Raw genomic sequence first — 17545 nt, 5'->3', positions numbered from 1 at the left:
TTGTGTTAGTTTTTTGGAACATCACGTCACTCCATGGGCCACATAGGTAGTGGTTAGGAAAATTCACAAGTCTTTTTCCACATGTGATGGTAAGTCACATGTCCCCAATGAAGTCCTTGTGCAATTAGCTGTCTGACTCCAGTAGCTGGACTTCCATATTTATACCAATTCAATTTCATTGTATCCAACCCTGCCCATCCTTTCAGGCTGCTGAGATTTCATATGGACCTTGATTCATCTACTGAACACTGTTCGCTTCTTTTAAAAAATAAATCATAACTCCAACAATGTTTTTATTTTAATAAAAATTAAAATGTGGTGTAGGACAGGATTGAAAGCAGAGTCCTGTTGCTTGCCACCCAAATCCTCCCTCTAAATTGATGATTCTTAAAGCAGTACTTTAAAAGCTATGTGACAAGCTACTGGTGGAATATAACCCATTTTCTTTTAGCCATTTAACATTTATTAATGCACACCTACCTGAAAATGTAGCCAAACATTTGAGGATCTTATAAAACTTAGGATTTTTATTTCAGATAAATGGGTCAAACAATCTTCTTTTTCAATACACTGTCTTCATTCTTTCCCTGCCTTTCTACCCCCTACCTTAGTCCATTTCTCAAATAATAAAACCCACATAGGTACCTTTTAATAGGTTCCATTGTTTCATTTGAGTATCACCAGTGTACATAACGTCACATGCTTTCTATTAGCTCTTTCTCAGCATGTATTGGCATTTTAATTTTACCTTAATGTTTTTTCTCTTCTCCTTAGGCAGGATAACAATCCATGTGCCAGTTGGCTGCCTGTATGTTCCCCAAAATAGACTGTGACCTAATCGCAAGTATATTCACTGAACATGGGGGACTTATCACCTACAGTGGGGGCATAAAACGATTATTTGTAATTAAGATAGCAATGAGAATATTTCATAGGAATTTATCTCCTGTAAAATTATTCTACAGTAATATACATCCACATAAGCTCAATACAGTGAAAGACCACATTGTTCTAAATGGAAGGTCAATTTTTCTTAATGAAAGCTTGTCATATTTAGATTTATATCAAATCCCTGCTCCCAAAACAAATAGAACAACAACAAAAAGCTTGAAGGCTTACTGTAATTAAGTAGATATTAGACTAAATACAGGACCTGTTGGAAGAGCTACACTTTACACAGGAGTGTAAGTTTCATCTAAGTTTTATTTGCTAGTTGTTATTACCAACAGAAAATGATGATGCTGTTCAGGTCACCAAGAAGGGCTTCATCCCTCTAAAATTCAAAAAAGTTTAATATGTCTTTAGATTTTAGAAAAAAATGATATAGCAAAACTAATCTGTATACTAATCTGTATATTAATTGCAGTGGTGGTTACAAGAATCTATACACGTAATAACATGGTGTAGAACTACACACATACATACACACACACACACACACACACATTGTACCAATGTCAGTTTCCTGGTCTTGCTACTGTGCTGTAGTGACCACTAGGGGAAACTGGGTGAAAGGTACATAAGATCTCTCCAAACAATTTTTGCAACTTCTTATAAATCTATAATTTCCAAATGAAAATAAAAACGTCCCAATCCTACATAATCTATTCACTGTATAGTTCATCCCATAAAAGTTAGCTTAGTATCATTTAACCAGTATTTGCCAAGGTTAAACATAACTTTATTGCCTTTAGTCATTTCTAGAATGAGGCAGGACTATAAACAAATAAACTAGTTTACAAGAGTTATTGAATGCTTAGGAATTTTGTGATTAAACAAAGTAACCTTACAAAGTTAAAGGAACCAAACAGTCCATTTTCAGCAAGTAAAAGAAAGAGAGAACCCCCAACTCTAAAAAATTAGGCCTGCTAATTAAGGGGTTAAAGTCTTCTTTTTGTTTTTTCCATATTACATGAACATGTATTGCCCCATAGGTCATTCCATAATCAAATAATAGAAAAGGTAAGGTTCTCAGAATCTTCTATTCATTTAGTTTCAGGAAGATACTCCTCAGGAAAGACTCAGAGTTGTATGTGGCTCTCTGTTATTCACTGTAATGACAGTCAATGCTATCCAGCTAAACTGTTAAGCATACTCAGCTGGTAGATTGGGAAATCCCCACAATTCTAAATTTAAACATATGAACCTGGATAATTTGGTGGTGTGTACAGAAAGTGATTTTATATATATATATATATGTATATGAAACTGACCCAATAGTCCCCTAGATAGTTTTTTTGGATAAACATGGAAATTGACCCATCTGGTTTTAAAATTTGAAACTTACATTTGTTTTATCAGGAAACCACATTGAGGTCTCTCAAAAGAAAAAAAAAATTAAAGAACTGAAACTCACCAGATCACCACATCCAGACAATGAGATGCCAGACCCTTCATTCATGATTGCTTCCTTACACCTCCTCTCTAGCTCCTGTTTACTTACACATTGTTACATAGCAGGGAAGACCCTGCTATATAAACCCCTAGCTTTAGTTGGTCAGGGAGATGGATTTGGGACTGAGCTCTCATCTCCTTGGCTGCAGCACCAGATTAAAGACCTCTTCCTTGGCAGTACTCATCGTTTCAGTCACTGGGTTTCTGTGCAGCGAGCAGCAGGACCTAGACTCAACCCCTGGTGTGTCGGTAACATATATATATATATGAATATATATGTATATATATGAGAATATGTATGTGTATATATATGAATATATATATGTATATATGTGGATGATGGAATTACTTTAGAGAGTGTCTGAGTGAGTTACAACCTAAAAAAGGGTGAACTCTTGTAGCAGCTTACACCATGAAAACTATAAGCACAGTGAGAAATTTGAGTTAACATTTAGGACATATTAGCATTCTTTAGCTAACATTATTGCTGACAGTTGGTTGCTAGAACTTGAATCTCGGAATTAAGCAAGCCAGGAAAATTTCTCCTAATCCTGCAGATCATCGTATTAAGCTGCAGACCAAACTTGTAGGCCAGAGAATGACAGAGATTTTTCTTCTACATTTTCTTAATCTTAGACTAACAATAGACATCAGACTGAATTTTTTAGGCACTTTCATTACTATCATAAAATTAAAAGGCAAGCAAAAGAATGAAATGTGGGTTCCTACAGGTCATGTGATACCAAAAGAGAGGAAATACATGAAAAAACCACGGATTGTTAAGTCAGAGAGCCCTGGATTCCAGATAAATACCTGACACCAATAAGCATTAAGGGTGTGGGAAAGTTATTTAGGCAAATTAAGTTAGACAAGATTATGTTGTGGTTACAAGTACTCTCCTTTCTCCAACCCTGTTTTGAATCTCAGAAGTTTATCAATTAACCAGTGTGTCCGACACCAGTCAGCAGAGGGGCACTATCCAATCTAGTCACTCAAGGATCAAGGTGACAAAGGCTCTGTCTTGAAAAACCTTTCACCAACACAGAAGGAAGGGCACACAAGCTCTTAATACTTCCCTGGCTCTTCTATTCACATGTCATTGATGAAAATAAGTCACACAGTCACACCTAACCTCAGAAGATGTAGAGAAGTGCAATTGATAGAGGCAGGAGACAGCCAAATCTCCGATCTGCCCCACAAGTCTTTACATCAGATGCTTTGTGCAGATAAGGGAGCCAGCACAGGGGACTTGTCTGGGCATGCCCCACAACCACTGGGGGAAGCAGGTCGAGCCACCAGGAACTCATGCCTTATGAGGGGAAAGAGCCTGGCCTCTTCAACTCATGTGTGGTGGCCTGCCATTCAATTTTTATGAGGTGGAATCCTGCATGCAGGACCCCTCTCTTTGTTGAGAGCTTTCTTTTCACTTAATAAATTCCTTCCTCCTCAGTCTTCGATGCGTCCATGTGCCTAATTTTTCCTGGTTGTGAGACAAGAACCGGATTTAGTTAAACTAAGGAGCAAAAAATCCTGCATCACAATCTTCTCATGTGCCAGAGGAGAACGGGAAGATTCATAAACAACTCCGGTTACTACCACATTTTCTTAAATCTTTCAACTTCAGTTTCCTCCCCTGGAAAATTAAGACAATGATACCTAACTTAGAGGATACTTGTATTTATCACTTCACGGTCATTATCAGACCTCCGGTGCCACACTGCCTAGGTTGAAATCCCAGTTTTAAGGCTTGTTAGCATAACCTTCGGCAGTTTTCTTAATCTCTCTCATCTCAGATTCCTCATCTGAAAAATAATGTTCGTGCATATTGAACTGTGAAGATTAAGTCAGTTAATATAAGCAAAATGTTTAGAATAGTGCCCTGTACATAGTAAGGACACTAAGTATTTGCTCATGGTGTCTGGCATGGCTTTGAAATGTACAGAATCCTCAGTGATTATTGGTTATCATGATTATTATTACTATAATAGAAGCCTGGCTTGCTGCTGCCCAGCATTGACTTACTAAATACCTGTGAAAGTCAGTAAAAAAAAAAAAAATCAGATTCCACCAAATGAGTTGGAATATATTACGTAGAATTCAAAGGTTCATTGAAGTATAAGTTTAGCAATAAGCACAATAGGGGTATTCCCCACAAAACTAGAAGCTTCTTGAGGTGCGAGCATCTAGTTGCTTGCCACTGACGTCCAGTTCTAAGACTGAGCTGAGTATTCGTGGAGTGGGATGGGTTGAAATGGCCCAGCATAACTGCAGTGATTGCACTGTAATTAACAACGTCTAATCGGAGCTATAGGAAGGCAAGCAGAGACTGGTTTCTTCAGCACACTCATACAACTGGGCTAGCTCCAACACTAAAACTATTTTAAAATTCAAAGGTGGTTTTTATTATTTATTTTTATTTATTTATTTATTTATTTATTTATTTATTTATTTATGTATTTGAGACGGAGTCTTGCTCTGTCACCCAGGCTGGAGTGCAGTGGCGCGATCTCAGCTCACTGCAAGCTCCACCTCCCGGGTTCACGCCATTCTCCTGCCTCAGCCTCCCAAGTAGCTGGGACTAAAGGCGCCCGCCACCATGCCCGCCTAAGTATTTTTTGTATTTTTTTCAGTAGAGATGGGTTTCACCGTGTTAGCCAGGATGGTCTCAATCTCCTGACCTCACGATCTGCCCATCTCAGCCTCCCAGAGTACTGGGATTTTACAGGCATGAGCCACCACACCCGGCCAAAGGTGGTTTTTAAAAATGTGGAATTTTATTTGTCTTTGTAGGAGCACCTAATCCTAGTGTTGAAAGCTTTTTAGTACAGCTAGAAATTCATGGCTTTCAAGTGACTGAATTATATGGTGAAGTCCTGGATGTTATCAGATTCTCAAATAATGAGCATTACCAAACTACAGAAATAACTGATCTACTCCATAAAAGCTGGAGGTTAAAATAAAAAGTATTTTTCTCCCTGAGCCAAAAGGAAGTATTTTAAAGCCATACTTGGCTTTTTGATGACAAAGCTTTTGATGAACTCAAAATTACAGCATGTTTCTAAAATTACTTTAAAGTCATAGGGCATTTTAAAAGTCAGTTTTAAGGTAATTTTTAATTCTTTAATTATGGTTATTTTAAAGATCATCCAGACCATCATATTTATCTCAGACATGCAAACTCCCAGGTAGTACACTACAGAGATGTGTTAAACTGAAGACTTAAATGTATGTACAGTTCAAATATTCCTAGAAGTAAATGATCTTTAAGAATGTTCATCTTGGTGAGGGCACTGTTATTTTGTTCAAAACTATTTCTTGTTGAATGAGACTGTTCCAAGCCTCATAGGAGTGCCATTCTGCAGTTACTGTGACAACCAAAACTGCCTGCACACTGCACACATTTCAAAACACTCCTGTGGGACTGTACTGTCTCCAGAAGAGACACTTTAAGGGGACTTTGTTAGCATATGTGCCTTGCTGAAGGAATCACGGTTTCTGAGTTTGGGTTGAATATTTTAAAGTTTTTTAGTTCAGGCTGGTTGAAACTGTTTTTTGTTTTTTTTTTTTTTTGGCAGGCTCTCGCTGTCACCCAAGTGGGAATGCAGTAGCATGATCATAGCTCATTGTAGCCTCAATCTCCCAGGCTCAAGAGATTCTCCTGCCTCATTTCTCATTTTTTTGTAGAGACAAGGTCTCACTATGTTGCCCAGGCTGGTCCTGAACTCCTGGGTTCAAGAAATCCTCCCACCTTGGCCTCCCAAAGTGCTGGGATTATGGATTTGAGTCACTGGTGCCTGGCCAGAGTTTTTTATCCCCACCCCCCCATAATAAAAGGAAATTTCAAAAGACAATTTTAGCACCACAAAATTCTTTTGTCCAAAGAAAAAACAAAAACTAATCACAATAGCCATTCCAGAAATTAAAAATAAGAACAGTAAGTGCATAATCTATTCATATTCTTGATTCTGAGGAAATCTTACATTCAACAAATATGATGGTAGAGGGCTTATATTTTTCTAGCCCAATCCTGGGTTACCTGGCTATGGCAAAGACTAAATAATCAGAGTCAGAAGCTGGCAGTGTCTCCTTCAGTCCTCCTGTGGCTACTGAGAGCCTATATAACCCTGGGTAAGCCAGTTAACCAAGTTTTGACCTCTTTCCTACAACGTGGGTAAGTGAGGCAATGCAGCAACATGGCAACAGCTGAATGCCGTTCAACATCAGCCTTTTTTCTCCTCATCTTTCAGTGATTTTGTTACCTGCTGGAAAATGAGGTGAACTGGTAGCTTCTGAAGGAAGTGATGTTCTAGAAGACAGTATACACTGCAGTATTTTGGAGAAAAGAGAATGTTTGCTGAAACGTCCCTTTGCTTATGGATAGCATAATCTTTTATGCCAGTTTCAGAGAACATTCCTCAAGATATGTGCTGTTGCTACGTTTTTAGAGAAAGATGATCTGGGAGAAAGATTCTCTTAGTGACTGCTTGAATAAGAGTTTTTACCTGCCTTATTAAAGACCAGGTAATACAGCTTTTTTTTTTTTTTAATTTTAGAAACTTTTTATTAAAGTATAACATACCATCAGAAAAGTGCACCAGTCACCGTAGATATGTATCACCATAGATAGCTCTAGTTTTGCCTGTTTTTGAAATTAATGTAAATAGAAACATAACGTTCTCTTTAGTGTCTGATTTTGTTCAACTTTATGTTTGTGAGATGCACTTATAATTTTATCAGAAGTTGCAAATCATTCATTCTCAGTGCTAGATAGTATTCCGTTGTATGAATATTTCACAATTTATGAATCCTACTGTTGGCATTTGGATAATTCCTGATTCAGGGCTATTACAAATAGTGCTCCTATGAACATTCTTATTCACTTCTTTTGAAGAACACTGTACAAATTTCTGTGAGGTAGGTAACAGCAAGTGGGTCACAGGATATGGATCTGTTCAGCATAAGTAGATCATGACCACTAAGAAGTTTTCTAAAGTGGCTGTACCAACTTACGCTTTCATCTGCAGTGTTACTTTACCTCCTTGCCAATACCAGATATTTTTTGTTTTGTCTTTTTAATTTTACCCATTCTAGTAGGTGTGTCTTGCCACTGAGCTGTGATTTCATTTGCACTTATTTGATGACTAATAAGGTTGAGCAACTTTTTATGTTAATTGATCATCTACATATCCTCTTTTGTGAATTATCTGTTCAAGTCTTTGCCCATTTTTCTACTGGGTTGCCTGTGTTTTCTAATTCATTTATAGGACTTCTTTATATATACTGGATATAAGTTGTTTGTTATATGTGTTGCTAATATCTCCTCTGCTATATTTTGCCTTTTCATTTTCTTAATGTTGTCTTTTGATGAACAGAAGTTCTTGGTATTATTATAATCCAAATTATCAATTTTTTCCCTTTCTGGTTGGTGTTGTGTTGGGAGTTTTTAAAGGGAATTTTGCCCACCCCAAGGTCATAAGGATATTCTATATATTATTTCCTAGAAGGCTTGTTTTACCTTTCATATTAGGATCCACAGACCATACTGTCTCCAGTGTACTTCAGTATCATCTTTATCATAATAGTGTCTCTATTCTATTTATCATTTATCTGTTGTGTATCTGTCTGCCATTGTGCCAATATCACACTCTCATCATTACTATGGCTTTATAACAGATCTTGATATGTGGAAGCGTAATTTCTCCATCTTTTTTTCAAGATTACCTTGTCTAGTTTTTGCTGTTTGAAATCTAAATTTTAGAATCAGTTTATTAATTTCCAAACATACACCTGCTTACATTTTGATCGGGACTGTATTGAATCTACAGATCGACTTGGGGAGAATTAGCCACTTAACAATATTGAGTCCTGTTCTCTATGAACATGGTTTGTCTCTCCATTTATTCAGGTCTTCTGTAATTTATCTCAATAATATTTAGTTTCCAGCGTGGAGGTCTTATGCATCTTCTGTTAGATTTCCCCTTGGGGTATTTGATAGTTTTTAATGCTATTGTAATAAGTATCTTTTAAATACTTTCATTTTTATTTGTTGCTAATATATATACAACTGATTTTTATATATAACCATATAGTTTTCCAATGATAAAGTTAACCAAAATAACACCTAAAAACCAACTTTGTAATTAATAACCTGCTTTCTGCTATTTTTAAATGATGAGAGCAGGCTGGGAGCAGTGGCTCATGGCTATAATCCCAGCACTTTGGGAGGCCAAGGTGGGTGGATCACCTGAGGTCAGGAGTTTGAGACCAGCCTGGCCAACATGGTGAAACCCCGTCTCTACCAAAAATACAAAACTTAGCCAGGCATGGTGGCAGGTGCCTGTTGTCCCAGCTATTTGGGAGGCTGAGGCAGGAGAATCGCTTGAAGCTGGGAGGGGGAGGTTGCAGTGAGCTGAGATCATGCCATTGCACTCCAGCCTAGGCGATAAAAGCAGAATTATATTTACATTTATAGAAATCTAAGCCAGAGTAGTTTATAGAAATATATCACCACTAGGTATTATAAAGAATTACTAATTTAAATGGAGAGAGACCAGGAGACTATAAATTCATAAACGAATAAAGTACATATGATACCTTTATTTCTACTGAGTTTTTAATGACACAATTAGGCTTACAAAGCTTGTCAATGAAAGCTTATGTCTTTTTTTTCAAATATAAATGGATGTTTACATTTAAAAGTAATCTGTTCTTTTAAAGTCTTTACAGCGTTTGCTTAGCAAAAAACATACAAACATAAGATAAAGATAAATCATCCTTACCAGTATTTAGAGAGTTACAAACTTGAATAGAGTTAGGTTCAAATTAATAAAGTTTACTTGTATCAGAAACAATGATAATTTGAATATATATAACATATGCAACATAAACACACAAACATGTAATGTTTTATATTATATAACTCCTTAGCAGTATCATCTCAGCAAATATGAAGAATTTCAAAAAGTTCATGGAAAATACATATTATGGAAAAACTATACATGGATTTCAATTTTTTTATATCAAAATAAACTTGTACTAATTTGTAACATGTCTGAACAGGATCTATTTTGAGGCACGAAAAGGATAAGAAATCAGCTTGAAAAGAGCCCTTATCTAGCAATTCTGCTAGAACTGAAGCAAGAACATCAAATTTATGGGGAAACTTGGGTGGGAGAATTGGGAAATCATTGCTGCTTTACAGAATGTTTTTGGGGGCAATGCCCCAAAGAAATTGGCAGCTTACAAATGAATAATTTATTTTAAGAAAAGATGAGATGATGTTGAAGATGAAGCCCACTACAGAAGACAAACTACATCAATTTGCAAGGAAAAAAATAATCTTGTTTGTGCCCTAATTGATAAGTACTGATGATTAACAGCACAAACCATAGCCAACACCACAGACATTCCAACTGGTTCAGCTTACACAATTCTGACTGCAAAATTAAAGTTGAGCAAACTTTCCACTCTATAGGTGCCAAAATCATTGTGCTCAGATGAGCTGCAGACAAGAGCAGAGCTTTCAATGGAAATTTTACACAAGTGAGATCAAGGTCTTAAAGCTTTTCTTTGAAGGATTGTGATAGGAGATGAAACATGGCTTTACTGGTATGATCCTGAAGACAAAGAACAATCAAAGTAATGGCTACCAAGAAGGGGAAGTGGTCCAGTCAAAGCAAAAGCAAAGCAGTAAAGATCTAAGGTCATGGTGACAGTTTTTTGGGATGCTTAAGTCTTTTGGCTTGTTAACTTTCTGAAAGGCCAAAGAATGGTAACATCTACTTATTATGAGAGTGTTTGGGGAAAGCTAGCCAAAGCTTTAGCAGAAAAATGTCCAGGAAAGCTATACCAGAGTCCCTCTCCACCATGACAATGCTTCTGCTCATTCTTCTCATCAAACAAGGGCAATTTTGCAAGAGTTTCAATGGAATGCCACTAGGCATCCACCTTACTGTCCTGATTTGGCTCACTTGGACTTTAGTTTCCTAATCTTAAAAAAATCTGTTAGAGCACCCATTTTTCTTCAGTTAATAATGTAAAAAAGATGGCACTGATGTGGTGAAATTCCCAAGACCCTGTTCTTTAGGGATGAAACAATTATCTGGTATCATTTCTTACAAAAATGTCTTGACCTTGATGGAGCTTATGTTGAGAAATAAAGTTTATATTTTTTATCTGTATCTTTTAATTCGATTTTCCATGAATATTTTGAAGTCCCCTCATATATATATACATATATATATGAAACAATGACCTCTAAAGCATGCTTATTAATTAATCCTACTTACCCATGTCACAAAACGGGCTAGTTAACAAATTGAACATATCTAGAAGAATAATACTCAACAAAAACCAAAATTATATAGCTTTATATCAAAGTTTTTCATAGTCAATGAAATAAATATTCTAGAACATTTAAATAATTTGGTTTTGGAGAATAAGGCAATAAAAAGATTGAATAAAATTAGATATTTTACATAGATACATAAACATGTTTACATTCTGACACATTATATATTTACTTGTAAGTTCCATGAGAGAAAGGACTTTGTTTCTGTTCTCTGCTATATCCCCTGTGCCTAGAAGCTCACATAGTAGATGCTCAATAAATAATTCTTGAATGATGAAATGAATTTCAGCACGTATTTCAGTAAGCTTTGAAACATCTATATTCATGACTAAAAGTTAACATAAATTTAGATCTGGAAAATTTGAATGTCTCACCTTTTAATTTAGGCAGAATAATAAAATGCTATGGCAAAGCATACGCATCATTGTCTTCGGCTTAGAGTTGCTTTTCCCCTTACCCATGTCATCTGCCTCTCCTAGCAGAAAGCAAAATTTCAAACATTTACAACAATTATTTCTTTGAGAAGACTGTAGAGCATTGTTTCAAAGAGGGTTTTCTTAAGCCTGCAGGCAAATCTAAAAAGGTTAATGACTCAATCAAGCTGGAGTTGCTCAGCAAGCACTTCAACAGTGTCTACCACTGCTTCAAGGCCAGCTTGTTCAAATACTTCCCTGAAATCACATGCTAAACTCATTGTATTTAAACTTTTTTTCTATAAACTCATATGAAACAATTGCTCCTATTGTATTAGGCTCTACATTCAGTGAACAGGTAAAATTAAAAGCTCCTCTAATACTTCTAAAGTAGTAGAGTGTTTTTTAGTTTAAATGACTGGTATATGCTGATATGCCAAGACTATAGTAATTTTGTTCAATTTGTTTAATTTTTAAGGTAAGCGTTAATTATTTAAGTTCTTAAGGGCTTGTTATATAAAAATATGCCTTATTTAAATATTCTCTTTAACAAGAAGGCTTATTTCATATTAATTTTCAATAAAACAGCTATGGATTCAAATTTTAGGCAACTTACATTCTAGATTAGATGTTTAATAGACCTTTGATTTAAATGATTTACAAGAAAGAGTTTTTCTGGTTAAGGCCGAACTTATGAGTTAAGTTCTGTAGATTTTTCTTAAAATTATCTTCTTGCATCCCATCCCCCACCTCTACATTTTCCTTCCTTTCCCGTCCCCCAACAATTCTATCTTTTCCTGAAATGTGTAACTGTATTCTAGCTTTAAAGAGCAGACCTTACTAATATTGTTTACCATTACCATTCCTAAAGCATGGGGCTTCAAGGTGCCTTTGATCCCTAATAAAATAGCAAGTCCAAGGACACCAGAATTTTTGCTTCAAGAAAAGCAGACTTAAGTGTGGAATGTTCTCAAGTTAAAGGAGGAATGTTTAGCTTAACATATAGGTAATGTTGTGTTGCTTTTACAGATCAGGCTGCAGCAACTCACAAAATGTAGCCTCATACAAGTTACAAGAACTTTTATCACTCAGGTATTTGGTAATCTTTTTTTTTTCTTTTTAAACTAAGTGGAACAGTTCAAAGATAACTGATACTATAGATTTTCTTACATTTCTTTGGATGACTTAGTCAATTCACCTTTTTCCTTTTACAGTTGACCTCAGAAACAAACACAGGATAGGTTCAATTCTAAGACATGCAGAAATATTCAAAATCCATTTCTCTTTAGTTGACTTCCAAGGCAGAGAGAGTAAACAGCCTTCTCCCAGCTTTCTTACTTTCCACAGCTGAGAGTGTAGGATGTTTACAGTATCTGTCGCTCAGTGCGCTCTAGGGCGGGGTTGGCAGTCAGCAGCACAAGCCTCAGGAAACCCAGTACCATTTGAAGATACCATAATATGTCACAGGAAAAGATCAGAAAAGTATACTTGGGACTAAATTATGGCTCTTTTAGGAGTAGGGTTGGAAGGGTGGGTGGGGAGGCTATATGACACTTAGTGCTGCCTGCTCACTTCTTGTTTTCTTCCTGTTTGGCACATGCTAAGATATTCCTAAGGTCTCTAGCTTTGGGCTTGCACACTCACAGATTTGGTGAATTTTGGATTTTCAATATTCTATGCTTTCCCAAAAGGGTCTCAAAATATTCACCAACCTCCTTCCTTAAACAGTACATATTCCCTTTCTGACTGTGGGGAGACAATGAAATGCAGCTTCTCACTCTCTGGGCGATACAACTTTGTTTCAGCTCACTCCTGCACAGAACTGAGAATAATGGCTAACCTGTGCCTGGCTAAACAGAAGATCATTCAACAGTTTAATTACTGAAAGTTAGTTATTTTAATGATGGGTTACATAGTGACAAATTCAATCAAATGAGCAAAAAGTAAATGTTAGAATACAACTTACATGCATAAAAATGGTGTATTGCAAATTGCTGATATAATGCTAAAGTTATTTTAAAAATTCATATTTGGACAGAAGTGAACCTGCAATTAGAGGCAAATACACATGAATGGAGTCAGTTGCTTCCTAAAGTTATTTTCTAAGAATGACTTATTCAAACAGTTCTTGGACTTCATTTGCTAAACTGGTCTAAGGTACACAAAATACTTGAGTGAAGAAGAAAGTCGTCATTACTATATATCACAGAACAACCCTACATAGTAAGAGACCACACTATAAACCCAAGTGGCATATAATTCCAAACTGTTACAGAACATTATTCATTTCATTCATTCATTCAACAAACATTTGTGAGTGCCTGCCACATATCAGCAATGTTTTAAATTCTAGGTGATGAGAAATGAAGGGTATCATCCCTACCTTTGAGAAAGACACAGCTTAATTTGCAAGATACACACATACACCAATAATTACAAGTGTTATGATGGATCAAAAGACACTTCTGAGTTGGCTGATAGCCAGGCTGAGTGTTGAAGACTAAATAAGATTAGCTAGGTGAAGATGGTGCTAATGGGGATTTGGAAGGGATGGGCAGTGAAGAAGATAGTCTAGCTTAAAGTGTACCAGAAAGAACAGTCATACGATAGAGAAAGACAAAGTAATGTATGCTGAAGCCTTTAAGAATTCAGCAGAGGTGGAGTCAAAGATGCATGTGGGTGAAGGGTAAGGGGAGAGGCGCAAGGTAAAGATGGGAGTCCTTATGTGCCAGGCTAAAGGGTTTGGGCATTATCTCCAAACGATGGGTACGAGTGAAAGATAGTAAGCAGGTAAGTGGGATGACCGTGTCTATACTTTAGAGAATTTACTCTAGCTTTAAGGTGGCATGTAAGGAAAACAGGAAAAGAATCACTGTAGGGAGAGTGAATCACATGTAAGGGAGAGCATGGGAGCCTTAATTAGGGAAGAGGCAGTAGGAACACAGAGAAAATGAATATGAGAAATTATAAAGACAAGAACAGCAGAATTCAGTGAGTAAGTAGTTGAGGGGAGAGGGACTGTAGAGATGGAGAAGTAATGGGTAATTCACAAGCCTGGCTTGGGCTTGATAAGGCCTTTCATGCACGAGGGAAAGAATAGGAAGAGAAGTGGAGAAAGAAAGAACCCTGAGAATGATAACTTGAATGGGCTGGGCTACAAAGTTTATGACCCCATGGTCAGTGAATACTGAATTCTGTCACAACTGAAAGGGTGAAAACACTTTGAAGAACTAAATCACACAAACCTCTTCTTTATTCTGTTTCTGCACTTCTGCTTACCCCTCTACCTGGCAAGTGCTCATACAGTCTTCAAATCCCAAATCAACTATTCTCTCTTCTGAATCCTCTCTGGTCATCACCATCCTTAACACCCACACCCCTCCCCCAACCTGAGGAAGAATTGTTCATTTTGTCCTTTTACCACCATTATACTGTGCCTAGGTCACATAACTGCATATGCCTGGATCACAGAACTGATACTTTATTACAATTATTTGTTTATCTATCTCTCTACTAGGGAAGAAACACCACGTTTCACCTAACTTAACTTCATTTCATCAGAAGAAATTCACAACATGCATCCAGGGTTTGTTTGGTACTAAAGGAGGTTCTCAGTGAAGGTTTGATGAATGAATGAATGAATGAATGAATGAATGAATGAATGATGCCATCTACCACCTGACAATGTGTTAACAATGTTAAGATGATTATTCAGGTTTTAAAAATCTCTAAATAAAAAATATTTACCAGTTTCTAAAACTTTGTTTTTATTCCCCCAAAATTCAAGGTTAGGCTGTTTTACTTTTCTAAGGAACTCATAGCTAAGAAGAGAAGGCAATCTCTTCTTAAATGATGTCATTAACTCCTGGAAAGTTAACCTTTTATGAAGGTAGCCTGATTTTAAAATTTTATTTTCATGATGGATTAGAAAGTGAAGAAAAACCAGGATACACAGTAAATGCAGAGAAGAAATCTATGTAAACACTTTTTTTTTTTTTTTTTTTTTTTTTTTTTTTTTGAGACGGAGTCTCGCTCTGTCGCCCAGGCTGGAGTGCAGTGGCGCGATCTCGGCTCACTGCAAGCTCCGCCTCCCGGGTTCACGCCATTCTCCTGCCTCAGCCTCCCGAGTAGCTGGGACTACAGGCGCCCACAACCGCGCCCGGCTAATTTTTTGTATTTTTAGTAGAGACGGGGTTTCACCGTGGTCTCGATCTCCTGACCTTGTGATCCGCCCGCCTCGGCCTCCCAAAGCGCTGGGATTACAGGCGTGAGCCACCGCGCCCGGCTACACTTTTAAAATATACAAGAACGAAAGAAAATGGTCATAAAATGTGGGTATCAATACTGAATAATCATGTAAGCGCTTAAAATGTTCTACATGGAAAGAACCACACCTTATTAAACAGTCACTAAAATAATTTCAGCTACATAAAATGATTTTAACTTCTTAAAGTCAAGTCTGAAAAGTTCCTTTTGTAACATGAAATCTACTCTTGCTTCAGTAAGGCTTCTGCTGTAATAGGCATTTTAGTCACATAAAACCAATCTCCAATAAACTAGCATTTGATCATTTCCAGTTCTGAATGAAAATATATTTATTTCAAATGTAGGTTTTATTTGATCAAATTTGTCACATTCTGTATCAAAAAAATCTTACTTATCCATTAATTAAAAAAATATTCTGCAGTAGTACACATCACTTTTCAGGATACACAGTGGCTTTTTCCAACTCCCAAGGTTCATTTTTTAAATTAAAATGTAGTAACTTTACAGTATGTAAAGTTTTTAATTTAAAAACTTACATTTTTAAAATTAAAATGTAGCAGCTTTACAGCCATGAATGATTCACTGGAGAAAAATCACTGCTCCCAGATTTGAAGCTTAATGTATTTTGTATACAAGGATTTACTGCAGCTCATGCCCTGCCCAGTAATGGGCTTTACTAAATCTTTTTTTTTTTTTTTGAGATGGAGTCTCGCTCTGTCACCCAGGCTGGAGTGCAGTGGCGTGATCTCGGCTCACTGCAAGCTCTGCCTCCCGGGTTCATGCCATTCTCCTGCCTCAGTCTCCCGAGTAGCTGGGACTACAGACAGACGCCCGCCACCACGCCCGACTAACTTTTTGTATTTTTAGTAGAAATGGGATTTCACCATGTTAGCCAGGATGGTCTCGATCTTCTGACGTTGTGATCCACCTGCCTTGGCCTCCCAAAGTGCTAGGATTACAGGCGTGAGCTACCATGCCCTGCCAAGGTTTAATTAATTCTTAAAGTCAGGCTCCAGGTCTCCTACGATGGTGGATTTTAGAGATGGAAGGAAAATTCCCTAGTGAGGATGCTTCTTTGCATCTTATTATATGGGCATATCTCCACAAGTGACTTTGCCACGTGCTCCCTTCCCTTGCCTAGTCTAACATTTGCCATTTCATCTTCCAGCTTGCCCAGTATATGGGATGAACATTTAATGGAAAATTATCATTCCCTAGTTGAAAGCAAGATCCAAACCTCCCATATGTGACAAACACACCCTTAAGGAATACATGGAAATTTCCAAGGAAAAACTATGAGAAAATAATAATGAAAATTTAACAGTACACACCCTATTTTAAGTCTCCTTCACTTACAGTAACTAAAGGTTCTTATACTAGTTTGTTTTTATTTACCCTGGACCCTAAAGGAAAACTACAGCATAGGGTAACTCACTACAGTTAACATATGTGGAAAATCAACAGTAATGTGACTTTACAGTAGATAAAAGAACAGAGTATGTTCATAAAATGTATGGAGATTTAGCCAACACAAAAATTCCATGGTTTTATGAAAATACCCTTTGCTCTGAGAAAGTCCACTTCCTCGTTAATTAACCTTCTCATGTGCATCTCAAGGGAAAAGCTCTCTCCACTCTGACCTCAAAGTGTGGTACTTTTAATCTGTGCTTGATGAGATTCTGTCTCAAGTTATCAATGTAGCTTAAATTAACCTATTTAAATTTAAAATTTAGTAAATTCCATAGCAGAGGGAATAGCTGGAATTCCATGTCCTCTTTCTATAGAATGGTGTGGGCAGAAACAAAAAAAGTTAGGAGATCAGTCAGTCTGATATAACCTATTTAATCATGGTTTCCTTAAAAATTCTTTGGGTTCTTGATTCCTGTATTTTTTTTTTCTTTTTCACACTTACTATTTCATTACATTGGTATGGCCAGAAGAAAAAAAGACAACCTTCTCCTGATGAATTCATATATATATATGAAATTCATATATATATATTCAAATATATATATGAATTTATTTTTAAACTGCCTATCAATATTAGTTTCATTTTAAGTGTGCAAATTTCAAAAAAAAATTATGGGAACTTTTTTAACAATATGAGTTTACAGTTGGATTT

Source organism: Macaca fascicularis, chromosome 4 (genome assembly GCF_037993035.2).
Source record: "Macaca fascicularis isolate 582-1 chromosome 4, T2T-MFA8v1.1".
Lineage (NCBI taxonomy): Eukaryota > Metazoa > Chordata > Mammalia > Primates > Cercopithecidae > Macaca > Macaca fascicularis.
This window is presented reverse-complemented; position numbering follows the sequence as displayed.